We start from the raw sequence: 24037 nt of genomic DNA, 5'->3' as shown, positions 1-24037 counted from the left end.
CGTACTATAAGATCGTGAGCAGCGGTTTAAATCGATCAAAGAAGTGCTTACTTGTGAGTTGCAACTGATTCTTGAAAATGTTACCGTCTCTCTTAGCAAGATGTTTATAAGTTTCACGTTCTAGAAAATCCAATTTCCAGCCTTTTATTTCCTTGCGCAAAATTACGATTTCTTCTAATTCCCTCGGTGCGTGATCCGAAATAAGGAAATGTTCAGCAAATGAAGAATTATGCACATTTCTCCCTTTATTACCCACCGGTGCTCCTTTCATCAAACTTTAATAGCTCTACCGGTCTGCCCTACATAATAACTGGGACAATCTTAACAGTCGATTTTACGCCTAAATTTGTGAAAGGATCTAGTTCAGTTTTTAATATATGTACTAAATTTTTCTTCAAACTATTTTTCGTAGAGAAAGTAACTTAACAACCGTATTTCGTAGTCATAAGACGGCCAATCCTGTAGAACATATTACCTAAAAATGATATCGAACTAAACCTGCCATTTCCCTTTTCATTCCTCTTCAATTTGTTGTCACCTAGTGTTGAAAATTTTATTTGTCTTTTTGTGCACTCCCTGAACTGTTTACGATCTGGCGGATCGAATGCTGGTTCTTGTGAACCTCGAACTGACTTTTTAAAACGGGAGGCTTTGGATTCATGTTATTCCATCAGATTCTTCCCACCCACAGGCTCATAAAGCTGAGTTTTTCCATTCAGCAATAAGTCGTGCTTTAACAACCCTGCTTTCCCCATACGGTTTTCAGAAAGAAATTAATTTGATTAACACCATTCCTGACAATAGCGGTTATAAACAAGACATGTTTGACCAGATACTTAGCAACAAAAGGACAAATAAAAAAATTTGAGCACTAGGTGACAACAAACCGAAGAGGCATGAAGAGTGAAATGGCAAGTTTATTTCGATACTATTTCTAGGTAATGTGTCCTACAGGATTGACCGTCTTCTGACTAGGAAATACGGTTGTATAGTTATCTTCTCTACGAGCAATAGTTTGAAGAAAAATTTAGTGCATACAATAAAAACTGAACAAAATCCTTTCATAAATTTAGGCGTCTGTAAAATCGCTATTATGTAGGGCAGAACGGTAGAGCTATTAAAGCTAGATATCATACTGTGATATACCTTTATCCATTTTATTCTGTCCTCCACCCTTTTTGATAACAGAAGTAATTTTTTATAAAGCTATGTGCAGTGTCACTTTGTTACCTAAATGTTTTACAGATCATTTTATATTTAATGTATTCCTCTAAAATTATTGTATTTATTAGTGGCCGTCTACAAGAACCAGTCATATTGCTTTAAGGTAAAATCATGCTACTTAACACCAGTAAGACGCAGTGCTTACGCGCGTGTATATAGCGCAAACTGCGTTCCCATTTTCCTTATCACTTAAGCTTCAGTAGTGTTAAGCGGAAGTTTCTCCTTTTTTTCTTTTTTTTTTTCTTTTTAGTGAGGTTGTTTAGCTTATATTTGCTCTGCGTTCCCCATGCATTTGTAACAGTGACCTGTTGTAAATAGAACTCTGCCTTGTGCACTCTGAATTTATGTACAGCATTACTGTCAGCATACGTATTAGTAATTTTATATGTAATATGTACCAGTAAACCTGTTGCACTTTTAGTAGCCTTGTAGAGGATATTTCATGCTTACTTTAATGTAAAATGCTGTTATTTAACACAAAGCAAGGCCCAGTTCTTACGTGCATGTATTTAGCTCCTTCTGCAGCCCGGTTTTTTCTGGTGGCTTGAGCCTGTGTTTTGTAACAACTGTCCTCTGGCTCTGGCAAGATCTACACTTCAGGTATGCATATATTTTATCCTGTGAATCCTGTTATAATTTTAGGTTGGCGAGAACCTCTAGGGTCTAGGGCTTTTACCATTGAGCATGCCATCTAAAGCTATGGCTCTGGATAATTCGTGTTTTTGTCAATTTTATGTACGAGAAGAGCCGCTCGGCTTCAGCTATTGTAATGTACCATCTTGTGGTGTAACAAGTGATAACGCTTACCTCACAAATATTTTGCTATTAATATTTTGTTATGTTTGTAAAAATAAGTTTTGTAACTGGTTATATAAATTTTTAGTGCCCACTCCTTCTGTAGAAGATATTTTTAGAAATATCGAAACCTAAATGAAGGGCTAGTGAACCTTTGTTTTGTAACTGGTTGGCTGATCTTTTTATATCTCTTTAAACACAGGATGTAATAACTGACTTTATGATGGAATGAGTTGATCTACTTATAACTAAAGAATATTATTTTAAACGTACAAAGATAGTACTTGATTAGATTCATTAATTTGGGGATTTTAATAATACTTTTATGCAGTTTTAGCAAGGAAAGTTACAAATATTTGCAAATATTATCTTAAATGCTGAACAGGTTTAAACCCTGGTGACCAGATACAGAAGACCTAGGTCAGGTGTGGGCAACCTTTGGTGACCTGTGGGCCTGATACACGATCGAGTATTTACTTAAGCAGGCGTGACGCAAGAGCATCACTCCAGCTTATAAAGTCAAAACTAATGTGTATGGGGCGGCAAAGGCATAAAGCACCGCCCACCGATACGAATGGCATCCTTTTCCCGACACACCGTGCTAACAAATTATGCCTCAAAACACGAGTTCTTGCGAGCACATTCATTTTACGATCACGTCCTCTTCAGATGTTTACATTTATTTACTAGAAGTGAAACTGTGTTTTTACTTACTACGTTTTACAATAACTGTCTTACAAGCTTCCGTTGCGAAATTCTGCAACACTATTAGCTAGAAAAATGTTTACGACACGTAAATAAATACAAACTTCTGAAGATGCAAGCCAGGTATCTAGAAATGTCATCAAGGAAAAATAAACGCCTATAAAAGCAGCTGGATGCAGCTAATCCATTATATGTTACCTTCAGTTTTAATTTTAGCAGTGCTCTAATACGTCCAGAACGGACAAAAATTATTTAGTAATGTTAATTCGAGAAATAATAAGAAAAAATTTACCGCAGTGAGGCACGCAATCCGAGTAGACCAGCAATTAGGAGCAACTTTGTAATTCCTGGCCACAAGCAAGTCATTCGAATGTCTTCACATTTACTGTGTAAAAATCCACAACCTTTAGCAAGCATTGTTAAAATACTTGTCCCAAAATACTTTTGATAACTGGTCACATAGGCAGGACTTGTTTCTCTAACACTAAATACGTTAAAAGCTTAGACTGGACACGCATTTGTCTTCATTGTTCAAATCTAGAGGTGGCGAAATGGCTTCGCGTAGTAAGCAAAATTTTCCCTGGCCTGTGACATGAGCTGCAAACCCAAGGTGAGCCGAATGTCGGAGAAAATATCCGAAAAATTTGTCCCGGGCGGAATACAATGCGAGCGCCTCACTCGTTCTCCCACAAATTTCTACCGTTGGTCTGACTGAAACCAATAATGCGACCCGGATCCACAAGTGCTTTGGATAAAATCTAGATAAAAGCCAGAGTACCAGAAAGAAGCATGGAGAGCTGCATCAAACCAGTCTCTGGACTGAAGACCACAACAACAACAACAACAACAACAACCAGAAATAAAAAGACGACGTTGGATGTTGCGTAATGATGTCAGCCAATATATCAAAAATGAGATTTAAAACTGAGATTTAAATAATGATTATCTCAACAACTCTGTTTAACGAGAATAATTGAAATATTGTGTAATGAACGATTAAAAAAATGTTTCTAAGAATTACCATGGCTTCATACTGCAAGTAAAGGCAGTGATTTGGAACTCACGATTGATTCCTTAGGCTGATTAACCGAAGGAAAAAGTGAAAATTTATTTAAAAATATTAACATTGATGTGTGTAATAAAGTACAAAATTAAAATGTATATCTAGTCTGAAACAGTATATGTCTGGCGTGAAACACAGTATGCCGAAATCCGAGGCTTTATGAACAATAATTATGTTTTTGTATTTCATAGTGGTAAGATACTAAACAGCATTCGTATTGGTTACTATCAGACGATACCCAGGTCGCAGAAAAAGGGGAGTTTCATGTTTGCCTATGTATGTAGAGGTACTGTAAAACAGAGATTTAAATAATGATTATGTTAAGAACTCTGTTTAACGAGAATAATTGAAATATTGTGTAATGAACAATTTTAAAAAATATTTCTAACAATTACCTTGGCTTCATACTGCAAGAAAAGGCAGTGTTTTGGAAATCACAATTGATTCCTTTCGCTGATTTCACCCGATTTCTTACAACTAATCGCAGCAATGTCAATAAGTGTGATCTGCCTGGTCGTGGTTTATCTGTGGCAGTTCCGAAGCGTTTGCACTTCACAATAACACCCCGATCTGTTGACGATGGCAGATTTAGAAGGAATAAAATGTTCCCGATGGAGTAGTCCACGTTGGAAGTCAAGTAGCACTCCTGAACTATCTATTCTACTGTTACTGTTTCTCTACTGACAATACTCCCAGACTCTGTTTATATTGGCGCGTCCGCCTGTCGTGACTCTAGTAAGGGTGTGTGGACACTTTTGAGAAGATAGTGTATTACACTGTGAATGAATATGGCGCAACATGCGTGAGCAATATTGTAAACCAAAAATACTGGTCACTGTGCTATGCACAGCTTTCATGTGGTGAAAGGTGTGACAATGCTCTTCAAAAATGGTATAGTGTACCCTGCCACTAGCTCCTCGCCCAGTTTCACAGACGAAACGCAAGACTTGCTTGGTTTTCAGATCGATTTATCGGGTAGTACCACGGCTTGACTGATGAGGGACGCCCTCACGAGGCGAAGTCGATTTTCAACATAATTGCCATTTATTGTTCCGTCTCAGTTGCGCATTGTAATTATATTAAATGATGCGATTATTGAGAGCACTGATATGTGGTTCTGAGTAGACAAGACGGGGTTCTGACGCAACTACTTAGCTCTGATGATATCCAGACTGATCGAAACATCTAATATAATTTAAAGTGTGAAACGGAGACTGAACAAAAAATGAAAATTACGTTAACAATCAATACAGTTGCTGAATCTCTCTGGAAGATTATGTCACCACAGTGAAGGCGATTTTCTTCGAAGGATCCGAAGGTTAGTACTTGTATATGAATTTCTTGAAGCAGTATGACACACTTCTTCAAGATTGCCTTTGAAGATTGAAATTCAAGTAAAAAATATTTTGAGAGTTTTAACGAAGACTCCTGTACTTGAGTGAGTAGCGTAGAAGTCCTGTTAATCAGCAAGTCACTATTTCGGTTCTCCCTTGTAGCAATCTTTATTTAACTTTTATTTTGGTGAAACATTGATTATCAAATGAAAATCTTGATTGATAGATATTGATTCACACTTATAAAGAAAACCTTGTTTTATTTTTAATTATTAATCGCATGAAAATAAATTAAAATTGGATACAGAAATGCGAGTTCCATATTTGTTTAAATGGACAGTTTATATTGCCTCGAGCTGTGCAGCAGGATTTGTGGAACGCGTCTCGCGGGTATCTGTTTAGAAACGATCACCAGCAAATATTTGTTATATAATGTTTATCGTTCTAGTAAGTTATCGAAATTTATTATGTTTTAAATGTTTGTACATTCTGGAATACTCGATGTTGGTGAAAATAGCAGCCCTATCCACCAAGCAGGCAGTTCTTTTTTTGGTGTGTACATGAATGGCCATAATGAATGTTCTTTCAGTTCTAAGCGTTTTACTTCACTGACGACCGTGCTTTCAGATTTGGGCTTGACTGTGGTTACATCAGTTCCGTTTGTAGACTCAACTGGTACTTCAAAACATACACTCTGCCGTGGCTCCAAACAGGCAAAGAGCCGCTACCTAGACTGCCAGGAACCAGCATACAAGCAAGGCATTGTTCTCACAGTCTGCATATACAGGAAATCAATTGAGCCGCGTGCGGTTCGCGTTGGTGCCGTTGGTAGTTTTGCATCGGGTAATAGGGATGGTGGCGTCTCGTTTTCTTCTTATGGCAGCAGCAGCGTTTATCGATATCTAGTACCGTACTATCTTTGGAAGGACGAGAAGTGTTTTCCGGGTCGGGTGTGTCGGTAGTTCGGTTGGGACGGAACAGCAGAGAGATACGGTAGCGCAAGGATATGCCGGGACCACTAGAGGCATGCAGGCATTGCCGGATCGAGGGGCTGTAGTTGCAAGGGCGACAACCTAGTTGTCCACCGGACCCAGGACGTTGAGTTGAGTGAACGTTAATCCAGTAGTGAAACCTCCACTATTTGGTGATCACGCCGTTTGTTCGTGCACTGCTGCTCACAGGGTCGCCGTGAGACGAACAGCAACAAGTGGAGCGTGTCGAGTTGGCGGAATCTATTAGCCGTCTTCTACTGCCTGTTATTAGTTATTGAATTTTGTGTTATTACCGGTGAAGTGAAACCAGCGGTATTTTACTGCCTAGTGGCCGCTAACGCCCCAGTTACCTGCCCTGGAGCTTAGCGTATTTTTGTGGCAGTGTACTTTTCCTCGTCTTGCCGATGCTGTCCGGCATGACGTGTAGTTTGACAACCTCCTTGATTGTGGTGTGGATTGTGGTTTCTTTTGTCTACCTTGGATGTAGTGGTTCCTTCTGCCTTTCGGTGTTTTAAGCACCGGATTCTGAAGACGCAGTGCTGTCTGTCACTTCGTCCTCGATTGAATTATTCCGTTTTTGTACTGGTTATCACAGGTTAGGTGGATTTGGTAAGAGCATTCATTGATCGGCGTTTAAATTGTCCGTAGTTTGAGTTGCCATCCTGTTAGGTGAGCATAAGTCCTGGCTACCTGTCTCATCGCTTACACAGCTGTAGGAGCTTTTCACAGGTCGATCCTTGGAGCACTGTCTGTGGATCACTCCCTTCTTTATTTGGTCTGATTGTGTCAATTGTTTAAAAATAATATTTTGTTTAAATTATTCCTATTGCTTGTGGCCTTCAGCCGACAAATAATTTGAGTTCTTCTTAATAAGGCCTTCAGCCGTCATTGTAGCTTGTGTTACAGTCAATTTTTTTTAAAGGTTGTTTTTAAAAAATATTTCCTTAAATAAAGTGTATGTGTTTCCTATGCAACCAACAGTAACTAATTAGGCCCCGTTCACACCTTTTCCTGCTTTCCCTAAGTCCCACGTTTCACCAATGAAATCCAAAACAGCAGTAAGTCATCTTTATGTTACGCATTCATCACAGTCTCCCACAGAGGCTACTCGGAACCGACGAAATAACTGAAAGGACTCGACGAAGTCGCCAAATGCAGCAGCCTGGATGACATGAAGTCTTTGGCAAAAGTGTATTCTTACTTGCTTACTAAAGCTCAACAGTGGTTCGAGAACAAGGAAGAAAACCTCGCTAGCTGAGGCTCCAGACTGAACTGAGGGAAACACTTGGTGAGCATCAGTAACGAGCACGCTTAGTAGCAGAACATTTGAAGAACAGGGTCGAACGTCACGGAGAAAAGACAGCCTTATATACAGATTTTTTCGACCCTATGCCACAATGTGAATCCGAATACAACAGAAGCCTACCGAAGATCGTATTTGATGAAAGGAATCGCAGGAGACATCTACGAAGAACTTCCTGTAAAAGATGTCACTAGTTGAGGGATTTACAAGTGGTGGCAGCCCATCGAGGAAATGCAGCAGAAAAGGAATTGAACGAAGGAGGTATGACAGACTCAATGTCGTCCGTATGGCAGTCGTGTAAGACCTCTCTTGTATGCCAGGCAGTAAGGGAAGAGAGAAAACATCCAGAAATTTCAGTTTCAGGTCGGAGCTCTGAGCAGGCGAGTCCATTTCACGAATTTCATTGTCCACAAACCATTGCCTCACAGAGGCTGCTTTATGGCAGGGTGCAGAGTCACGCATATAAAAACAGTCATCGTCTCAGAACTGTTCCTCTGCTGTAGATAGTACGCAATACTTTAAAATGAGTTCGTCAGGCTCGGCATTTAGCGTTTCCTAAACGCAATAAGGGGACCACACCATACCAGCGATGGGAAGAGATCCGGATTTAGGAAAGTGGGATGTACTGGCTGACTAAAACTTCCTCTTTGACAACCAGTAAACACTCTATTTAACACTCAGAAGTCCGAATTATATACAACAGTTACAAAAAAATGGTTCAAATTGCTCTGAGCACTATGGGACTTAACTTCTGAGGTCATCAGTCCCCTAGAACTTAGAACTACTTAAACCTAACTAACTTAAGGACATCACACACACACACACACATTCCCAAGGCAGGATTCGAACCTGCGACCGTAGCGATCGCGCGGTTCCAGACTGAAGCGCCTAGAACCGCTCGACCACCCCGGCCGGCTACAACAGTTACACTGTGATCTACCATATCACTGCTAGTGCTCATAACTCCTATTGAATTTCATTTGATACCTTGCAAACGCACTAACATTTGACCTTGAAGACTGCATGAGAAACTACAAAAACTCACTTCATGTTGTGTGCACAGAAATGCAATCACATTAAACTAGTAATATTTGTAAGTAGGCTGTTTAGGTTTTTATGTTGGTAACGCCACGTAGCGCTCTGTATGAAAATCACTGACTGTGCTTGATGCAGTCTGGGGCTGGTTGGACTCATTGTTGGAATATTCACTAGTGTAGTGTTGGGCAGTTGGATGTGAACAGCGCGTAGCGTTGTGCAGTTGGAGGTGAGCCGCCAGCAGTGGTGGATGTGAGGGGAGAGATGGCGGAGTTTTGATAGGTTGCTATAAGTGGACGATCTGGACGTGTGTCTGCCAGAAAAAGGAAATTTGTAAAGATGGATGTCATGAATTAATAGATATATATATGATTACTTTTGAACACTATTAAGGTAAATACATTGTTTGTTCTCTATCAAAATCTTTCATTTGCTAACTATGCCTATCCGTAGTTAGTGCCTTCAGTAGTTAGAATCATTTATTTAGCAGGCAGTATTGGCGCTCGCTGTCTTGAAGTAGTTTGAGTAACGAAGATTTTTGTGCGGTAAGTGATTCATGAAAGGTGTAGGTTATTGTTAGTCAGGGCCATTATTTTGTAGGGATTTTTGAAAGTCAGATTGCGCTGCGCTAAAAATATTGTTTTCAGTTTAGTGATGATCAGAATAAGTAAAGAGAAAACTGTTTGCGTACGTTGAGTTTCGCTCATCTGTTTGAAAATCAAATAATGTAGAAGCTTACTAACACAGTCATTCATAATTTTTCTAAAGGGATGTTACACCTTCACAAACATAAAAACATTTTCATAATCAAAAATTCGTTGCATTGATTTTCCCACCTTTTAAAAAAAAATACAAGCTGAAATAATTTGTAAACAGATGAGCTTAAAATAAATAACTGTTACTGTTACTATACTATAGTATGGTCAATAAGAACTTATTTTATTAAGAGGCTTATGCCCAATGGCAATTTTGATATACATCTACATTCAGCTTTTAGTCTTTACCTATACAATTCAAAAATTAAGATGAATACGTAATATCCACCCTCCCTTTTTGATCGGTCAGGTTCCCGAGGGTCGTGTTATCATCTCTCTCTCTCTCTCTCTCTCTCTCTCTCTCTCTCTCTCTCTCTCTCTGGTCTTAGCATTAACGTGGAGTATCAGTGAACAGGACCCAGAGTTCGCAGCAGCTCGTCTTACTACCAGTTTTTAATAATTATTAGACTGGGTCCACTGAGCCTTTGGCGGACAGGTTATATTCGTATACGAACACCTCCATAATACAATTCAGTTATGATCTCAGACATAGACACTTCCTGCTGGCGTCACGTAACATCGTACCCTTGCTTTAAATCTTCACAGCGCCTTTTGAGGATTCCCAAGGCTAACGTGCCATTTGCTTACGCAACTTAGTCGATCACCAGCTCCAGTGTTAATCACTCATGGTGGATGCATTCCAAATCCACACACCCTTATCCAGTCCTGTGCTGCATTTTACATCATTTAAGTCCCTACTCAAAGTCGTGGTGCTGGCAGAACATTTGCTAGTAATTTGGAACTCACGAGTGACTTCTTCTGCTGATTTCATACAACTTTTTACAACCTCCCTCTGCAATGCTTAATGGTCGCTGTCTATCAGTACAAGGGCTCTGCCCAGTCTTGGTTTGGCTGTACTTGCTACATCACATGTGCACTTCACAGTCACATAAGGAACATTCGATTTGTCAGCTTTATAACGGTTGAAAGGGTGTCTTTACCTAGGTGATATCCAATTACTACTCCACTTTCGAAGCCACTGCCCTCTCCTGATCGACTCATACTGTATACTGTTTCTCTACGGTCAACACAATACTCCCCTTCTTTTATACTGGTGGTTCTACCTATGGGCAGTTCCACGTTACATTGAGCTGACTGTATACTTTTGATCATATAGTGTACATATCAGTGACGATCGTAAGCACTGCAAGTGGTCAAAGAAAACTAATTGTGAAGATCAGTCACGACTCATCGTAGTCGCAACACATTCCTAGAAATATGTACATAGGAAGGTCTGAATCTGTTTAGGATGGGCAGGTCAGTGATACCGATCAAGACTCATGCTCTGCTGCCACTATTGGCATCGCAATGTAGGAAGTTACTACCGAAGTGCCAATAGGATCTTATCTCAATGAAGATCAATAAATAAAAATAAATGTCGTGCGACTAGGGTCTCCGGTCGGGTAGACTGTTCGCCAGGCGCAAGTCTTTCGATTTGACACCACTTCGGCGACTTGCGCGTCGATGGGGATGAAGTGATGATGATTAGGACAACACAACACTCACTCCCTGAGCGGAGAAAATCTCCGCCCCACTCGGGAATCGAACCCGGGCCCTTAGGACTGACAGTCTGTCGCACTGACCACTTTTTTTTTTTTTTTTTTGCATTTTGTTCGTTATTGATCGTTGTTTTTGGTCGTTGCGGACGTCGCAAGACATCCTGTTCAAGTTCGGTGGTTGATTCTTCCACTCAGTTTTTTATTACAGAGGCCAACCGGCTCTCTGACCGAACACGCTGAGCTACCGTGCCGGTCCACTGAGCTACCGGGGGCAGACAATGAAGATCAACTTTCAAATAACTTCCGGGAATTCAGCCAGGTAACACTTTCAGCGACCGCCGATATTTCGGCGGGAGAACACCCCGCCATTTTCAAGGCAAACTGCAACGGACAGGCGGCGTGCATGCAAATTTAATACCTCGGTTCTGCGACAGAAGCAGGAAAGATAACACACACACTGAACACTAGTGCCACCAAAGATGACCAAAGTCAGAGCTATCGATAGTGAGACTATGAATTCACAGGTGAGGCAGCATTGACTCTGTTCCTCTGTTTTTTGACAAGGGAGAGAGCCGGATTCCAAACAGAGTTTAAACAGAAAGCTCCATCCCTGTTAACGAGGTTGCTCGCTAGTTTAATCTCAACTGCCTCCTTAATGACACTGTCCCAATAGCTGGACGTGCATGCCAATATCTCGGTGTTATTATATAACATGGGGTGACCAGTATCCAAGCAATGTTCGGCAATAGCAGATCTATTTGGCTGCTGTAATCGTGTGTGCCGTTTATGCTCAGTACATCTGTCCTCCACGGTCCTGATAGTTTGACCAATATATGCCATACCGCAGCTACAGGGAATACGATACACACCTGCCTTACGCAATCCAAGATCATCCTTAACGGAACTCAAAAGTGCTCTAATTTTAGATGGAGGTCGGAAAACACATTTCACATCGTATTTCCGTAAAATACGACCGATCTTATTGGACGTGTTTCCTACGTAAGGCAAAAAGGCAGTAGACTTAGGTGTTGACTCAGAATTATCATCAATCACCCGATGTACAGTTGGTCGATAGCGCAACGCACGTTCAATCTGTCTATCACTATAACCATTTTGACGAAATGTAACTTCAAGATGGGACAGCTCAGCTGGCAAAGTCTCAGCGTCAGAAACGACATGTGCCCTGTGTACCAAGGTACGAAGTACCCCTTCACGCTGAGCCGAATGGTGACAACTATTAGCTTGTAAGTACAAATCGGTGTGAGTACGTTTCCTGTAGACTGCATGTCCCAATGATCCATCATCCTTCCTCCTAACCAACACGTCGAGAAAGGGAAGGCAACCATCCTCTTCCACCTCCATCGTAAAACGAATGTTCGGGTGGATCGAGTTCAGATGTTCTAGAAAGACATTCAAATTCTCCCTACCGTGAGGCCAAACAACGAAGGTATCGTCAACGTATCTAAAGAAACAGGCGGGTTTTAAAGGCGCCGACTCCAATGCACGTTCCTCGAAGTCTTCCATAAATAAATTTGCGATCACAGGAGACAACGGACTACCCATCGCAACTCCATCTGTCTGCTCGTAATACTGGTCATTAAATAAAAAGTAAGTGGATGTCAACACATGCCTAAAGAGATTAGTTAAATCAGTACCAAACCTGGCTTCAATTAACCGCAACGAATCAGACAGAGGAACACGAGTGAAGAGAGAGACCACATCGAAACTCACTAAAATATCAGAGTCATTCAGCCTCAGTCCCTCCAAACGACGTAAAAAATCAGCTGAGTTCCTGATATGATGTTCGCACTGTCCTACTTGTGGACTCAACAGAGAAGCAAGATGCTTGGATACACGATATGTCGGAGCGCCGATGTTTCTCACTATAGGACGGCAAGGAACCCCTTCCTTATGAACCTTTGGAAGGCCATATAACCTAGGGGGAACGGCACTATAGGTGTACCTTGGTACACAGGGCACATGTCGTTTCTGACGCTGAGACGTTGCCAGCTGAGCTGTCCCATCTTGAAGTTACATTTCGTCAAAATGGTTATAGTGATAGACAGATTGAACGTGCGTTGCGCTATCGACCAACTGTACATCGGGTGATTGATGATAATTCTGAGTCAACACCTAAGTCTACTGCCTTTTTGCCTTACGTAGGAAACACGTCCAATAAGATCGGTCGTATTTTACGGAAATACGATGTGAAATGTGTTTTCCGACCTCCATCTAAAATTAGAGCACTTTTGAGTTCCGTTAAGGATGATCTTGGATTGCGTAAGGCAGGTGTGTATCGTATTCCCTGTAGCTGCGGTATGGCATATATTGGTCAAACTATCAGGACCGTGGAGGACAGATGTACTGAGCATAAACGGCACACACGATTACAGCAGCCAAATAGATCTGCTATTGCCGAACATTGCTTGGATACTGGTCACCCCATGTTATATAATAACACCGAGATATTGGCATGCACGTCCAGCTATTGGGACAGTGTCATTAAGGAGGCAGTTGAGATTAAACTAGCGAGCAACCTCGTTAACAGGGATGGAGCTTTCTGTTTAAACTCTGTTTGGAATCCGGCTCTCTCCCTTGTCAAAAAACAGAGGAACAGAGTCAATGCTGCCTCACCTGTGAATTCATAGTCTCACTATCGATAGCTCTGACTTTGGTCATCTTTGGTGGCACTAGTGTTCAGTGTGTGTGTTATCTTTCCTGCTTCTGTCGCAGAACCGAGGTATTAAATTTGCATGCACGCCGCCTGTCCGTTGCAGTTTGCCTTGAAAATGGCGGGGTGTTCTCCCGCCGAAATATCGGCGGTCGCTGAAAGTGTTACCTGGCTGAATTCCCGGAAGTTATTTGAAAGTTGTATACGCCAGGAGAAACTCAGGTCTCACAATGAAGATCAATATTGGCTAGTATTAGACCTACTGAGTCAATTTTGCAGATGCCCATGGTTAAACACAATATTAACACTTGGAATCATCCGCCAACTATTCAGAGCATGTGTAGAGTGTCTTTAGCGGAACAATGGACTAACAGAAAGTGGAGAACTTGCCACAAGATAATATCATTCAATCTTCGCAGTCCTTGATCCTTCCCTGTCGTCCTTGTGAAGCAGAAGGACAACACATGCCATTTCTGCATCTATTACCAACGACCGAATAAAATCACGAAAGAAGATGTCAAACCACTTTTGCGTATTGATGACGCCATAGGCTGCTTGAAAGAAGCAAAATATTTCTCAACTATAGACATGCAGACAGGCTTCTGGTAAATGGAGGCTGACAAAGGTGACTGTGAAAAGACTGCTCCTATTAAAGTTGACAGCCTCAATGAGTTCAAAGTCATGCATTCTAGACTTCGTAACACTCCAGTCACCTTCAAAGCCATGATGGCCAATCTGCTTCAACGCCTTCAGTGGATGACACGTCTTTGCTATTGCGATAACAATGTCGTTGCCCGAAGGCATTTCGAGGACCTCTGCCTGACATTTGTTTCGAAGTATGTGCAGAACTTAGGCTTCTGTCTGAATCAGAGAAACTGCCTCTTCGTCGACCAGAAAAAAAAATGTTGAGAGCACCTAGTTAATGATGTTCGAGTCTGTCCTAACCCAGAGACAGAAAACTACTTAAAGATCTTCCAAATCCTTGGCACATTCGTGAGGTAAGTGTTTTATAGGAGTGCATTTGCACAATTGGTAGCTCATAAAGGAGTTCTGTACCAAATCATATCCCTTGCAAAAACTTCTGCGGGGATGCGCCAAATTTTCCTGGAGTAAGGCGCAAGAAGGACATCGCCTTGTCTTTAAGGAGGCGCTTGTGTCTTTACCAAGTCTACCATTGTATGTCGAGAATGCCTAGACAGAACTTCACTCCAATATTAGTAGTTAGAGCATATGTGCGGTTCTAGTGCAAATGCAGGAAGGTGCTGAAAAAAGGGCTTCTGACTGCAGTGTACTCTCCAAGTCCAAAATGAACCGCTCTACAATCGAGAAAGAGTGCCTTGCAGTTGATTGGGTCATCAACAATTTCCAGCTGTATTTATCTGGCAAAACGTTCACTGACTGCCTCTCAAGGAAACACAGCAGCGTTAATGAAATATTAGTCATCACTGCATTAAATGACATTCCCGCTGAACTGGAGGAAGTTCCAACACTGCTGTCAACCATAAAAGCCTTGAAGAAGGAGCAACCATCCAAACTAAACATTGTATAAGTGTAACTACCATCAAACGTGGCAGAAATGGTTGTTCATCATTCCAGCTCATCTACAGTCCACTATTATGAAGTATTTACGCGACGCTCCAGCATCTGGTCTCCTGGGTTTATGATGACTCTAGGCAGAATCAGATGTAGGTATTACTGTTAGTGATCCATTAGACACTATGTGAGCCACTGTAGGGAATGCCAGCACTGAAAGCATGTACTGCAATTACCTCAATTGCATCTGATACCAATTCCACCTGCAGTAGCGATATTCCACCGGATTGGAATCGACCTCTTGGGAAGTCTACAAGTGGGAGCCGATGTATGAAAGTCTGTACTAATTACGTCACTCGTTATGCAGTCACTAAAGCTACGCCGAAGTTCCAGAAATCGCAAGTTTCCTTCTAGAAGACATAATGGAGAATGATGGAGCACACTGTGAGATAATGGCGTTATAAGATTTCCAGCCAGAAATAATTTCACGTTGCGACATCATCTGCAGGGTAGCAACTGCCTCCCAAGCACAGATGAATGGCTTCATAGATGCTTCAATAAGACAGTGGCAGATACGATTATCAGTGACACAGGTAACATGATGCATTAAACTGTGTTATTCACATGCAAGTTGACTTACTTCAGCGTATTGTCGTATGACATAATATCTTATGGCTGCATACGGCGCATAACCCAAAACTACAATAGCATATTATGGATACACCGAAAACAGGAAAATGATGTAATTTAAAAAATTTCAATTCACTCTGATTTTTTGTGAATAATCGCATTTTCAATTGATTAGTAACTAAAACTAAACATTATTTTTTTAAAAAAGTAATGACTATCTCCAGCTTCTCATGGTTAGCGCTAAGTACCTATGACTAGACAATTTTGTATCCAGCTGCTCTTACTGTTGTGGTTAAAATTAAGAGAACTGAGATAGCTAACTGAATATCATTACTTTCATGTAACTTAAAAGATATGTAAACCCCTGAGGTTTTTGTAACATATAGCATTTGTATGTGTATTTGCCTACTGTTGTCTCCACAATGGAATTCTGACACTCACAAATGATTAAAAGGATCTTGCCATTTACAACCTGTACCTAGGGATTTCCATAAAATGAAGTATCATGTTATGGTTGTACTTCAGTTTAGCACATCAAACCAACCTACCGTTGCTACTAGAATGAATCACTATGGAACTGGGCACATTTATTGTGAGTGTTTTCCTATCTGCTGAACTGGAGTGGGCATACCACCTAAGTACAGACAGCAGTTGTGCTGCACCAATGGTCTGCACATTGGGGCGTTGGCCACCTTGCATATGATGTTTTATTGGGGACCTGCAATTCTCTGCCTACACAATGGATGCAACATGCCGTTAGCGTATTCCCAGCGCTGAAATTACCTCAATACAAGACGGAGTATAAGTCATGGTTTCTGTCTGCTCACTAGTCAGGAACAAAAATTCGACCCAAGCATTTTTCTGTAAAGAAGTTTTTCCTTGCTTGTCTGACTCCACAGAGAGGGAAAAAATCATCATTCAAGCAAACCGGATAACAAATCTGATCACAGAGAAACGAATTCACTTGTTCCTTGAGTCGAAAGCAACACTTCTCAAAATCTAACCGCTAGATTCTCCACTTTGGCTCTCACCCACAGTTCTTAGGTCGATCCCCAGAGGGAAGTGTCTTTGATTGATCCACAAAGAGAAGTGTCTTCAATCGATTCCCCGCAGGGAAGTGTTCTCCACGCCATACATGAGATCCCTGCTGGCCATGTGACGTCTACGTTTGCACTGAAACAGTGAAACCCAGAATCTGTTACAAAAACATTATTACGTGGGTCATGAATCTACCAGCCAATCGTCTGAAGCTCATACTCTTATCAGAAGATTTTCTGGGAGTCTCCACTCCTCTCTGACATCCTTAGCACTCTGCCAGTCAAACACATACCTCTGTTTTTCTGTGAGAAGTGTGTCCTGGTGCTTCACATGAGAAGATACCTTGGAGTTGAATCCATGACTATCGTTTCTGACCACGCAACTTCCTTCGCACTAAAAGTATGTTTTTGCATTGTTCTGCGCCTGACATTTTATCGCTAGGTACACTATTCTTAATTCTTTTTTTTTCCGCGACATTGCAATCCTCCACCTACACTGTCACGTTATAGGTTTCTGCAGCCTCCAGCATTGTAAACTGCCAACTCCTTGCTCTGCTCTCTCTCTGGCGGTAAATGCCCAACCCTGTAGAACATGACAACTCTCTTCCCTTTCCCTCTTGAGCCAGTATCAGCTTCTGAGGTACGCATGGCCCACATTGTCCTTTCTGTCGCTCGGCTCTGATTAACTCATTGACATGCAGTACTACAGAAATTGTTAGTATGTGGTGGTAGCCAGTATCACCCAATGAAATTATTAATAATCCAAATGTTCATCACAAACAGCGACCCAATATACAACATAAATCGAAAAGAATTTACAGGATATTAAATGTGTGGTGGCAAAATTTTGCAGTCTCGCAGATTTAAGCAGTGTATGCCAGGAAAGTTTCCAGGAGGCATGAATTTAAACTGTTCTATATTTATTTGAAGTGTGGCGATCTCTTGGGAATAATAGAAGCTACTGTGCTGCTTGAGACACCTGACTGCAGTATTGATTGGGCCAGAATTATGGCCACTTCCCAGTCCCTGCTGAAACACCAGTACAGCACGGCCTACCAAGCCACAGTGGAGTTCACCACGAGCTACAGTTAATTGTTGGCCACTCAATTGCAACGCCAGTCCAGCATAAGTTACATTTTTTGAGGGTACTTTTTAACATTAACTCCACGCGAAACAATTTGTTCTTATCAGCTTAACATCCGATACATCCTGCATCACAGGTCATTTAGGAAGTCAATGGTACCTCGCACCAACAACCTGGTAATGGTAGCTTGCACTGATCTGGTGCTGTAGTCGGATCACTTTGTGCCTATCTCCCGTGATATCAAGGAGTTCTGCTATTCACCGCTAGATGGCAATGGCATCGTTTTGAAAGCAGCAAGGTACTTCAGTTCATTAAATTTCATACTGTTTGCACAATATATTTATAAATTATACACACAAACCTTCCTCATGAATCAGTCTGGCTGTTAGTGAAAAGTGTACAAAATCCATATAGTAGTTCCAGAGACTGGCCTGAACATATGGAGAGAAACCACAGCAGGGAACTTTATATATATACAGACAGAGACATTAAGGTTCCCTATTTTGTTAATTAATATTAAAAAAACACTAACCACATTTATTTACCTCAACAGCATTTTAACAAAGGTAAAAATAACAATAAGAGCTACGATAAAATATTTAATAGAATGAGAATGATAGTCTAAGTTATTAAACATTTAAAGAACTGTGTAACTTTCATCATGTAAACGTTTCTGAACACATGACAATAAGGAAATTATTTTTCAGAAAATTTAAATGTGAGAAGACTTACAATATTAACTTTCAATTCAAGAACATGGAAATACATTTTTTATTTAATGACGTATTGACAAAAAGTGACCAGCTTGAGCTTAAGCCAGACATTGCTTGGTCCCACAAATTAAGGACTTTAAAACATATACAGCATAAAATTTAACTCCTTCATAAAAGACTTAGTAGCAATAGTGGTATTTTGAAACATAGGTATTTAAAAGATAACAAATTCCATCTAAGGTTTGGCTCTTTCATTAAAAGAAGTGCACAATTTTAAAAAAAAATAAATTCTTGTTAGTAAATAAATACAGAAATAAGATTTCCATAATGAAATAAACAGTAAATCAAAAGTCTATTCGCCTTTTGCAAGCAAGCTTAAAACAATTTTGGCTTGTAGTGGTAACCCGGACTCTTCCTCTAATTCCTTCAACTTTTCCCTCTATAATTTTTTGGTGCAGACGGTTTCTATGCAGTATATGCAACAGCCAAGATTTTTTCCTCTTTCCAATCACATCCAATATTGTTCTTTCTTCTCTTGTTTCCTCCATAACTTCTTCAGTCTTAAATCTGTCAGTCCACTTCAACATAAACATTCTACTCCACAGCCAAATTTCAAAATTTTATAAATATTTTTCTTCTTTCTTTTTAACTGTCCATGATTCACAGCTGTATAACACTACACTTCACACAAAACATTCAGCAAAACGTTTCTCAACTCCCTTGGAATTCTTCTAGGTGTTAGTAACTGTTTCACCTTTTCAAATGCTCTCTTTCCTATTGATATCCTCCACCTTATTTTTCTATGCAGCTCCCATTCCATATTGTAAAACTTCCCAGGTACTGAAAGGATTTTGCTTGTTCTATCGTTAACTAGAGCGTCCTTCTTACTTTTTCTCATCTCTTTTGTCTTTCCTGTATTTATCTTCATTCCATACTCCTTGCTCCTTCTTTCAATATTCTTTTGTAGCTCCTCTTCTTATTCCGCCAGCACTGCTTGATCATCCATGTATTTTGTAATCTTTGTCCTTTCTCTGCCAGTTACAGTGCCTCTTGCATCTTCCATGGCCTTACCTGTCAGTTCTTCTCCATATATGTTGAATAGCTTTGGTGACAATGAGCACAACTTCCAATGGTCATCTCTTCCATTTCTACATTTCCCACTCTGCAACTCTTTTGCTTTGTGTTCATCTCCCTTGTAGTCCTTCTATCTTTCCAGTATATACGCACATCTTAAAATATGTAGAATTCAAATAAAAGTAAAATAATTGCTGCTACTGAGAACTGAATTTGGAATTAAGAGATGTTCTGTGCTCAGATATTGGTGGCTCTGCTTAAATAATGCAAATGATTTGTATCTGACAGTGTTCTGATAACTTCAAAGGCGATTTTTTCGGTTTGTTTTTGAGAAATGAGTCGTGCTGCTTTAGGAAATTTATGTCTGGGCATCGACATGCGAATTCTATAAGGTGAAAACTATTTAAACTGACGATCTCTGTGGAGGTTGCACAGGACACCGAAACAAATATTTGTTTTCAATTATACATTTTACTGTGAGGATTTTTTAAACCAGTAGAGGGTGTTTTCTCTGTATGAAAATGAATTAAACTTAACATCTCTGGGAGGTTCCGTGGGACAGTAAAAACACAAACAAGTTTTAATTCTTTATTACCAACAGACAATTACATCAACACAACAAAATTTCTTCAGTTGCGGTAGAGGTTCAAAAATGCCTCCATTTACTTGTAAAATGTTGAAATGTGTGTGAAATCCTATTGGACTTAACTGCTAAGGTCATCAGTCCCTACGCTTACACACTACTTAACCTAAATTATCCTAAGGACAAAAAAACACACCCATGCCCGAGGGAGGACTCGAACTTCCGCTGGGACCAGATTTACTTGTAAACAGAGGTTATATCCGTGGGTCAGGTTCTGTATAACACAATCGAAGACTGCAGGAGTGTCCTTAATTCCTACTGCTCCTGCTGTTATCCAGCAACCAGACCTCTTCTGATTCAGCGGTATTTTTATAAATACACTTCTTGTCACGCAAGAAAGTCTAGTGGCGTCAAAGTAAGGGCATCACATAGGCCATAGCACAGAACCCCCACCGCCAATCCACTTTTCTGGAACTTCATGTGCTGTCTTGTAGCGAGTGGCACATCATCCAGCAATCCTGACAATGCTATAGTGAAGAAATTGAAATAATGCCTGTCATTTAATGGTCTAGGTAGGAGATATTGCCCAATTAAACAGTCGCCAATAACCTATGCCCACACATTCATACAGAACAGCAACTGATGAGTGTTAGTGAATGTGGCATGTGGACTAACCTCACTCAACACGTGGAAATTGCCGATGCCAAAGACCCCATCACACGCAAACAGTGCTTCAACTGTAAACAGTACAGAGGATGCAGATATTCTGACACTGTTCCATGTAACACTGAGTGGATAACCATCTGGTTTCATATTTTGCCCACTCCACTTAATGAAAGGATTAATAACTTTGAGAGGTTCCATGCCCTCTTTTGCATGTCGCCTCTCATTTTCATCAATTTTATTAATGTTTTATGTCATTGCACGGTGGTAATAGACCGAATAAGGTTATTGTAATGAATTTGTACTGAGAGCTCAAAAATACTTTTCTCTTGATTCCTATGCATGTTGCGTTACTTCCCTGTGTGGCCTGTGCGAGGCGAGCATCAGAGGACGCGGCACACTGCATTTCCGGTTGGGGGCTCCACTTCCCCGAATTCCGAGGGCTTCATACAATGGGCTTAAGCGCCTGGCGGAACGACTGACGTCGGTCGAGTTTCAACTGTTGTATGCAGGGCGAAACGACCTGCGAGCCGTCTGAGAGTCGGCGCAGTTTATGTGTTTACCATTCCGGCGCGTCCAGAACGAAGACTGACTGCATTGTCCTCTTGATTCTGAGAATACTTGTGGACTGTTCCCTGCTGGGTGCGACTGTCCGGCGCCGGATGGCCGGTGGTCTAGGCAGGTTGTTTTCTTAGCTGGTCAAACGGCAAGTTCAGTTCAAATGGTTCAAATGGCTCTGAGCACTATGGGACTCAACATCTTAGGTCATAAGTCCCCTAGAACTTAGAACTACTTAAACCTAACTAACCTAAGGACATCACACACACCCATGCCCGAGGCAGGATTCGAACCTGCGACCGTAGCAGTCCCGCGGTTCCGGACTGCAGCGCCAGAACCGCTAGACCACCGCGGCCTGCAAGGCAAGTTCAGTGCCCTCAGCTGAATAGCAGAGGTATGATTGGTCAACTTAAACTGAGGCTAGTTGACGTCATAATGCCCTGCTCTAAATTGGAGGTAACGGTCGCTATTGGCGCGAATGATGTGCTGAGACAGTGTGGGGGAATTTTGTAATTAGCACTGAGTGCTGATTCGTGGTTTTCGAGGAAAGTAGGGAGTTGAACAATGTTGGCTTCGCTCTTGCGTTTCTCGGGCGCAGGGGATTCGGTATCTGATCGTCGGAGTCGGACGGTCTTGAGACTTAGTCGCACTTTTTTCGGCATAACTTAGAATTCTCGGACAGCCTACGAGGCCAGAGGTTGAAACAGAGTTGCTGCACACCAGAAGTCGGCGAATACATCGTCAGGAAGCTGCCTACCGACGACCTGCTATAAATTTGAGGATTTGTAAAGTATTTTGCGGCTCCGGTGTTGTAGGACGTATCAATGTTATACTGTAGTCCTCAGTAGCACGCGAGCTCGCTTTGCCACAAGTCCACCTTGCTTGTTTCTCCATGTGATCGCATTTGAGCTCTCACTACTAATCGCGATACTGCAATACAGTCGAGAGATTAATATTTGATTGATTAGGACCTCCAGTCATCATCGACAAGCTATTGCATCACAGAGAGTAGGAGCCCTTGTTCTCGAGCCAACTCTTATTCGCATAATAGTTCAGAATATCCTATCCTTTAACCTACTGTTTGTGACGACAATCATGTGCCTTTATGTTCTGATTTATAATAAATCCCATTGTAATATTTAATCCGCATATCATTTCGTAGATATATGCAGAATCCCATTTCCTGTTGTTTATTATGATAAAGTTCTCTTTGTTTATCTACATCTACATCTACATACATACTCCGCAATCCACCATACGGTGCGTGGCGGAGGGTACCTCGTACCACAACTAGTATCTTCTCTCCCTGTTCCACTCCCAAACAGAACGAGGGAAAAATGACTGCCTATATGCCTGTGTACGAGCCCTAGTCTCTCTTATCTTATCTTTGTGGTCTTTCCGCGAAATATAAGTTGGCGGCAGTAAAATTGTACTGCAGTCAGCCACAAATGCTGGTTCTCTAAATTTCCTCAGTAGCGATTCACGAAAAGATCGCCTCCTTTCCTCCAGAGACTCCCAGCCGAGTTCCTGAAGCAGCTCCGTAACACTCGCGTGATGATCGAACCTACCAGTAACAAATCTAGCAGCCCGCCTCTGAATTGCTTCTATATCCTCCCTCAAACCGACCTGACAGGGATCCCAAACGCTCGAGCAGTACTCAAGAATAGGTAGTATTAGTGTTTTATAAGCGGTCCCCTTTGCAGACGAACCACATCTTCCCAAAATTCTACCAATGAACCGAAGACGACTGTCCGCCTTCCCCACAACCGCCATTACATGCTTGTCCCACTTCATATCGCTCTGCAATGTTACGCCTAAATATTTAATCGACGTGACTGTGTCAAGCGCTACACTACTAATGGAGTATTCAAACATTACAGGATTCTTTTTCGTATTCATCTGCATTAATTTACATTTATCTATATTTAGGGTCAGCTGCCATTCTTTACACCAATCACAAATCCTGTCCAAGTCATCTTGTATCCTCCTACAGTCACTCAACGACGACACCTTCCCATATACCACAGAATCATCAGCAAACAGCCGCACATTGCTATCCACCGTATCCAAAAGATCATTTATGTAGATAGAAAACAACAGCGGACCTACCATACTTCTCTGGGACACTCCAGATGATACCCTCACCTCCGATGAACACTCACCATCGAGGACAACGTACTGAGTAGATTGCTATTTTTATTAAATTATTGTGAGTGCACACTCCTTATTTTAGCAACTAGCAGGGTCCACCATCATTTCCCTTCGTTACCGTTGTGCGCATGATTAATTAGGTGGTAGGTAAAGAGGGGGTCGAGTGCATGTTTCGTTCTCATGCAAAATTTGTCAGAATTAAAGAGGTACAAACTCTTCTCCACCTCGGCACCTCGCAACTTCTCATGAAGCACATTTCTTACATTCGTCTTCTAACAATCCTACCACAACAAAGGTCAAAATTTAATAATGATTGTGGTGTTGCTCACGCTGCTAAATACTGCATTTTTGGGCAACAACATACTTACTATGTGGCAGGTGTCATTAGAGCACAGTTAATAAAGTCATTTCATGTAACAATGAATAAACTTGGCACTCATCTCTTCGTGTTTCCCACGCTGGTCTCGTTGTAAAATCATGGCTCAATCGTCGAAAATCTAGGTGGTGATGATTCCAAGCTCGGATGCAAAGAGGCCTAGGTTTTATTCTGCTATATTCAAAAGGTTTATGGATGT

The sequence above is a fragment of the Schistocerca nitens genome, chromosome 7 (assembly GCF_023898315.1).
Source record: "Schistocerca nitens isolate TAMUIC-IGC-003100 chromosome 7, iqSchNite1.1, whole genome shotgun sequence".
Classification (NCBI taxonomy): Eukaryota; Metazoa; Arthropoda; class Insecta; order Orthoptera; family Acrididae; genus Schistocerca; species Schistocerca nitens.
The sequence above is the reverse complement of the archived record's forward strand: the minus strand, read 5'-3'. Positions refer to the sequence as shown.